The sequence below is a fragment of the Ornithorhynchus anatinus genome, chromosome 11 (assembly GCF_004115215.2).
Source record: "Ornithorhynchus anatinus isolate Pmale09 chromosome 11, mOrnAna1.pri.v4, whole genome shotgun sequence".
In the NCBI taxonomy this organism is placed as follows: Eukaryota; Metazoa; Chordata; class Mammalia; order Monotremata; family Ornithorhynchidae; genus Ornithorhynchus; species Ornithorhynchus anatinus.
In genome coordinates this window covers 32,617,639-32,625,703 of record NC_041738.1, presented here as the reverse complement: position 1 = coordinate 32,625,703, position 8,065 = coordinate 32,617,639, and positions in this window count along the sequence as shown.

Below are 8,065 nucleotides of genomic sequence, written 5' to 3'. Positions count from 1 at the left end.
ATTTAATATTTCTTCACAAATTCCCCTCATCAACCCCTTCGTCATTCCTGCTGCCCTTTGCTGAACTCCCTCAATTAGAGTTCAGCTACACAATCAGCTCATCTCCAGGTCCAGGATCGTGGGCCATGACACCAGCTGAATCAGCTAAGAAAGAGACACCTTTGCCCCAAAGAAGCATCAGGAAAGGCGACCTTAATTAGACAACTGAGGTCTTGTCTCAGGCCTAGAATGGGCAAGTCTGGGAATCCAGCTCAGAAAGCCTTGTCAGGGGCAGGAGGGGATGCATCTCCTCTGCCTCCCTAGAATGGACAAACCATCACCATTACTGAGCATGGCCCGGGGAGTCAGAAGGACCTGGGTTCTAATCCTGCCCCGGCAACTTGCCTGCTGTGTGACTTTGGGCAAATCACTTCACTTCTCGGTGCCTCGGTTACTTCTGTAATATGGGGATTAAGACTGTGAGCTCTATGTGGGACAGGGACTGTGTCCAATCTGATTGGCTTGATTCTACCCCAGGGCCAGTACAGAGCAAGGACACACACACACACACACACACACACACACATGTGTGTGCGCACACACATGCACACACACACACACACTGTCGGCAATAGGACAGACTTTTCCTTTAAAAGTGCTGCAATAGGACAGACTTTTCCTTTAAAAGTGCTAACTGAAATGACAAGAGGCCTGAAAAGATACATTTTCATATTTGCATGGGTCCAGTGGGCAAGAGAGTCTCTCTTAAAGGCATTCACATTCATGAATGCTGCCTCATCAGCCAGACTGTTGTCTTTGAATGGAGGATGTCTATTACCACTCCTAGATTGAAGCAGTGAGGATCCCAATAGGTGCTGTTTAATGCACATTACTTCCTGGTCACCCTACCCTCAATCATGCCTTCCCTCATATGCTCCCTCAGTCAGTTCACTTAATTGTATTTATTGAGCACTCTCTCTGTGAAGAACATGGTAATAAATGTTTGGGAGAGTACAGTAGAATTAGTAGATCAGATTCCTGACCTCAAGAAGCTTATAATCTATTGGGAGAGACATTCATTAAAATAAATTATAGGTTGGGGGAAAATAACCAAGTTTTTTTGGTGTTTTTTTGTGGTGGTGTTGTTTTTATGGTATTTATTAAGTGCTTAATGTGCCAAACACTGTACTAAGTGCTGGGGTAGATACAAGATACACAGTCCCTGTCCATATGGGGCTCACAGGCTAAGTAAGGGAATTTAAAGACATGTACATGTCTTGTGGTAGGGTGCGGTGAGTATTTAAATGCTTTGGAGGTACTGAATGAAGTGTTCAGATGATGCAGTAGGGGGCAAATAAGGAGAAAAGATGAGAGATTATTCCAGGAAGGCTTCCTGGAGGAGATGTGATATAAGTAGAGCTTGTAAGATGGGGAGAGTAGTGGTCTGCCCGATATATAGGGGAAGAGAGTTCGAGACAGAAAGAAAGGTGTGAGCAAGAGGTCAACAGCGAGAGGGTCAAGACCAAATCACAGTGAATAGGTTGGCATGGGAGGAGAGAAGTATGAGGGCAGTATTGCAATGGATGAGAAATAAGGAAAAGTAGTGGGGAGAGATGATTAAGTACCTTCAAACTAGTGGTCTAGAGTTTTTTCCTGGTGTGAAGGCAGATGGGCAACCACTGGAGATTTCTGAAAAGTGGGGGGAATGCAATAATGATGCATGCTCCCTCTTCATTCTCAGGTCCTCCCCACACAGCAGTGGGTTTGGGAGTGGGATGACTGTGTTTCCTGGAGGTGTGTTCTTGAGGGCAAGCTCCCGGCGGGTAATGGATCACATTCCCTAACTCTGTTTTTTGTGGAGAGACAAAATGAACCAAATATTGTATTTGCCCAAGCATTTAGTACGGTGCTGCACACAGTAAGTACTCAATAAATACGATTAATGGATTGTGGTAGTTTCCCAAATGCATAGTTCCGGGCTCTGCACAACATAGGTGCACAATAAATACTATCAACTGACCTGCCAAAACTCTAGTGTGTCTGGGAATTTTCTTAAAAATGAAGGTCTCCCCCAAAACAATCACTTGAAGAGAAATCCTGAACACCAGAGAAGGAAGCCATATTTTTAAAAGCAGAATTCTAATCAGATTTCCCTCTGTTGTACACAGAGCCCAGAACTATAGCTCTCAACAAATAACAGAATAAATTGGTCACTTGGTCGTCATTGGCCAATTACAAATTCAAGTAGTGAGTTCATGTTTCATGTGCCCACAGATGGATAGAGAGACCACCTGGCTTTTTTCTTTGTCAATATGGTGCCATTAATTAGAGAAATTAGAGATATAATAGACTCATTAGATCAGAGAGCCCTTGTCCCCGGGCAGGCCCAAGAGGAATCACTGAAAGAGCATTATCTTTCCTCTTCATCCACAAATAGGACCCCCTTTTTCACATCATGTCCAAATCTAGCCCTGCAAAGGAGGTAATGCCCATTCTTGAAATCAACATTCATCTCTAGACCTGCAGGTAAGCTTCCATGACTCATCTCTGGGACTTTCCTGGGGTTGTCTGACTCCAGTGAGTTGGGATTAAATGTCCCTAGGACCAGGACAACCAGTTATAGACCCACAGCTCCCTCAAGTTTCCTGAGAGGAAGCAGCTAAGGAGAAAGTTACAGGTCCTAGGAAGCAAGGGGGACATGAATGAGATGACATTCGGACCCTAAGAATGCTTAAATGAGGGTGGGCAGGCTACAGATCAATTGTAATTTTTTCAACCAATCGGATTTATTAAAACGGATTTATGCTCGCTCTATGCAGAACACTTACTCACTGCTTGGAAGAGTACAATATTACAGAGTTGGCAGACATTTTTCCTGTTCACAGGAGCTTACAGCCTAGTGGGGGAGGCAGACATTTTTAAATAAATTATGGACATATATACAAGTGCTGTGGGGCTAAGGGTCGGGTGAATAGGGGTACAAATCCACGTGCAGTGGCCATGCAGAAGGGAGAGGAAGTAAGGGAAACGGGGACCTATGGAAGGTTTCAAAGAGGAGATATGATTTTAAGGCGGCTTGAAAGTGGGGAGAGTGGTGGTGTGTCTGATATGAAATGGGAGGAAGTACCAGGCCAGAGGTGGGGCATGGGCAAGGGGTCAGTGGCAAGATTGGTGAGATGGAGGTACATTGAGTAGATTGGCATTAAGTGACCACAATCAGCATGCTGCATCACAGTAGGAAATCAATGATTTAAGATAGGACGGGGCAAGGAGATCAAGTGCTTTAAAGACAATGGTAAAAAGTTTCTATGTGATGTGAAGGTGAATGGGCTATCACTGGATGTTTCTGAGGACTGGGGAAACATGGACTGAATATTTTTTTAGAAAAATGATCCAAGCAGCAGAGTGAAGTATGAGCTGGAGTGGGGAGAGACAGGAGGCAGGGAGGTCAACAACGAGGCTGATGTTATAATCAAGGCGGGATCAGGGAAGTGCTTGGATTCACATAGTAGCAGTTTGGATGGAAAGGAAATTTAGTGATGTGATGGAAGAATCGGTAGGATTTGGTGACATATTGACTATGCGAATTGAATGAAGGAGATGAATTGAGGACAATGCTAAGGTTATAGGGCTTATGAGACAGGGGGACGGTGGTACTGTCTACAGTGACCGAAAAGTCAGGGGACGACAGGGTTTAGGTGGGAAGATGAGTTCTGTTTGGGTATGGAGATTAAATGGGGCATGATGGCTTGAGAAGTTGTTAGGGGTAAAAAGATCAGCGGTCTGTATGGGGGAACAAGACAGATTTGTGGGGAACAGGTGCATGGGAGAGAAGACGCTTATGAATAACAATAATTGTGGTATTTGCTTAGTACTTACTATGTGCCAAACACTATACTAAACACTGGGGCAGATGTGCGATAACCAGGTGAGAGACAGTCCCTATCCCACAGGAAGGTCACTGTTTAAGAAGGAGAGAGAAGTATTGAATCACTATTTTACAGATGAGGAAACTTGCCCAAGTTAAGTGACTTGTCCAAAGACACACAGCAGGCAAGAGGCAGAGCAAGGGTAAAGGCCCAGGTCCTTTGACCCAGCCAGGCCCATACTTTTCTTTTTCTTTTTTCCTATGGTATGTACCGGGCACTGTACTAAGCGCTAAGGTAGATACAAAGTTGGGTTCAATCCATGTTCCACATGGGGCTCACAGTCTTAATTCCCATTTTACAGATGAACTAACTGAGGCACAGAGAAATTAAGTAACTTGCCCAAGGTCAAGCACCAGACAAGTGGTAGAGCAAGGATTGGAACCCAAGTCCTTCTGACTCCCAGGCCTGTGCTCTATCCACTAGGTCACACTGCTTCTCTAACAGTGTTCAGCTGGGTACTCAGTGCCAGGAATAGATGAAGAAACTAATGCTAACAACCAATGCCTTGTGTTCTCTCTCTGCCTGAATACCCCCTACCTCTGAGCACATGCCCCTCTCCAGTGCTGCTTTTAGTGCACTGCTGCCCAAATGGGAAGTGGCATACTTTGGCGGGGAGGGGTCGGTAGGGATGGTGGTGGGCTACTCCCCGTGGTTGGCCAATAGGTGTGAGCTCCCTAAATCCGGGCCCATGGTCTGCCCTCCCATTTGCCACTCTATCAGTTCTCTCAGCCAGTTACCATCAGAAAAGGGGGGATTTTAGGGGGGATGAGGGGCAGTCTTTCAAACACACTGCTATGGGGTTTTCCCACAGTTCATTTTCTTTCCAAAAGCCAACAGCAAAAAATGTCTAAAGTGGACTCCTTTGTGGCATCTGTTGGTCTCTCTTTAGTTTTCAGGCTCCATTAAGATAATCGTCCTCTGCATCAGCTAGTTGGATAAGCCCACCATAAGTGTCTGTAAGTCACAGATTTGTAATGGCTTTTTGGTTTTCCTTAAAACAAAGCCTGGCCTATTTTCACCGGATAGGGACTCAATGGATTAGAAGGGCAAAGACCGGTGATATTTATTGAGCACTTACTTTGTGCAGAGCCCTGTACCAAGCACTTGGGAGAATTAAAAAAGTACGGTAGACAGGATCCCTGCCTTCAAGGAGTTTACAGAACTGGGATTCTTTATCACTGTGCTTTTCCAATCACTTAGGTCATCTTGCGTTTATAGTCCCTTTGGTTACCCAGCAAGCTCATTGAGGGCAGGAAATGTGTCTACCAAGTCTATTATATTGTTACATTGTACTCTCCCAAGTGCTTAGTACAATGCTCTGCACACATTAAGCGCTCAATAAATACCACTGATCGATGCTTACTGGAAACCTTCTCCAGAAAGTAGCTTGTAGAGATTCTAAATTTCGCTCTGGATTTTAGATATTCATATGCCTTGGGCCAAATAGCCTTAAGGCACCATTACTATAAAGAAATATATCTTCAGGGGTTCCCCTAGGGCTCCATCTCATTATACTCCTGTATCTTGCAGCCTGCCCAGAGCTCATTTATTCATTGAACAACTTTCTCCGTTTCCTCATTTATTGGGAAAGCCTCATCCCTCCAGGATACTAGCCAGGTTCAGAACATCAAAAAAAGTCCCCTCAACCCAGGAGTGCTAATGGAGGCCTCTATCGATTTTCAGTACCAGCAGGCTCCAGGAAGGAGCGCCCAGCCCCATCAACAAATAAGTATCTGACAAGAGGATAGACTGGCAAGCATCAGGTCAGTACCGACTCCTTTTCGAGGCTTTTTGCTTTGAGAGGGTGACCACCGAACTATCAGGCCGGCTACTTAGAGAACCAGAGAGAAAGGAAGGGAAACCACTAAGCAGTTTGCCTCAGGCCTGTAGCAATCAGCAGAATTTTAGAGTCTAAATGATGCTGAGGCACCAAAGGCCACTGAGAAGTTGAATCCCTCCCTCTAGTGGTAATTCTTCATCAGGCACACAAAGAAGAGGGCAAATTAATTTTGGCAACAGTATAATAATAATAATGTTGGTATTTGTTAAGCACTTACTCTGTGCCGAGCACTGTTCTAAGCGCTGGGGTAGAAGCAGGGTAATCAGGGTGTCCCATGTGAGGCTCACAGTCTTAATCCCCATTTTAATAATAATGTTGCTATTTGTTAAGCGCTTACTATGTGCAGAGCACTGTTCTAAGCGCTGGGGGAGATACAGGGTAATCAGGTTGTCCTACGTGAGGCTCACAGTCTTAATTCCCATTTTACAGATGAGGGAACTGAGGAAAGGGAAGTTAAGTGACTTGCCCACAGTCACACAGCTGACAGGTGGCAGAGACAAGGTAACTGAGGCACCAAGAAGTGAAGTGACTTGCCCAGAGTCACCCAGCTGACAGGTTGAGGAGGTGGTATAAGAGCTCACGACCTCTGACTCCTGAGCCCGTGCTCTTTCTGCTGAGCCACGCTGCAGTATCATGGGAGACTGCAATTGCTTCTATAGGGGAAGTACTCCTCTTTTTGCCATTATATCTCTGGACCTTGCAGATAAGAACAAGAAAAATACTGGCTCTCTAAAAAATTTTGCCAGGTTGTCCTCGCTTCTATGGTAGTGTCACTGAATTATTTAGAGAAGCAGCATGGCTCAATGGAAAGAGCACGGGCTTGGAAGCCAGAGGCCATGGGTTCGAATCCCAGCTCTGCCACCTGTCAGCTGTGTGACTGTGGGCAAGTCACTTTACTTCTCTATGCCTCAGTTCCCTCATCTGTAAAATGGGGATGAAGACCTTGAGCCTCATGCGGGACATCCTGATTACCTTGTATCTACTCCAGCGTTTAGAACAGTGCTCTGCACATAGCGCTTAAATACCAACATTATTATTATTATTTAGGGTGGTTCCCCAGGCACTTCCTGTAGACCTGGCTACCTTAGGAATACAGATAGTGGGGAGGAGAGTTAAATAACAACAATAATAATAATGGTACTCGCTAAGCACTTACTATGTGCCAAGCCCTGTTCTAAGCGCTGCGGTAGTTATGAGTTAATCAGGTTGGACACAGTCCCTTTCCCAAATGTGGACCACATTCTTAATCCCCATTTTACAGATTAGGTAACTGAGGCCCAGAGAAGTGACTTGCCCAAAGTCACACAGCAGACATGTGGTAGAGTCAGGATTAGAACCCAGGTCCTTCTGACTCCCAGGCCTTGCTCTACCCATTAAACCACACTGCTTCTCTAGATGAATTTGGTTCTGTGGGTCACTATCAAAACAATGAAATTTCCACTCCCCTCACCCACTGTTGGAAATTTCTCACTGCAAACAATAGCCTCTTTTCTGGATAAGTAAAATAATCTCGTTTTTTTTCCTTTTTGACCTCTATGCTACCTTACTTTTTCCTTAAAAATCTCCAACCACCTTCTAGTTACATCCTGGTTTTTCTCCTCCACTTTCCATCCACCCCCACCGCACTGCTGCTGATTCTTTTGTCCCTGTTCTGCCCTGTTACTGTGATATTTCCACTTGTATGTCCCATTGCCAATTATAATTTTAAATGTGCATTCCTCATTCCTGTTCTTTATAGCTCCCACTACATGAAGTCTTTTTAGAATTAAATTTATAATCTACAGAGGTCATCTATTCTAACTGTTTTGGCATTTAAGAATATTCTTGTAAATTTGGCTCGCTTCTATGATTTGTACTTATGTCCCTGACCTTTGCCTCCTTTTTAAAAAAATCGCATGTTCACAGTTTCCCATTAGAGTGCAAGCTTCTTGAAGCTAAGGACTATCTTGGGTTTTTTTGTGTGCTTTTTAAAAATAATTCCCTACAGCATCTAGAGCAGTGCTCTGTCCAGGGCAAAGTACTTAATATATGCCATTGCCAAAGCAGGACACTTTAGGGATGTTAGAAGGTAGAATCCAAACCAGGAGGATGGCTGTCACAGAGGGTAACTGGGGCCACTACTAGGATCCTGTGTAGATTATTTGTATGATCAAGATAATGAAGCTTTTATCTCAAGAATCTTCATATGCAAATACAAATCTTATGTAGCACACACTTCTTTGTGAAGGAGGTGCTGACAGCCAATGAGTCTTACTAGATCCCTAAAAAATGGTTCATATAGTCATTCAACAAAAAAGAGGGAGTCCAACACAATTCA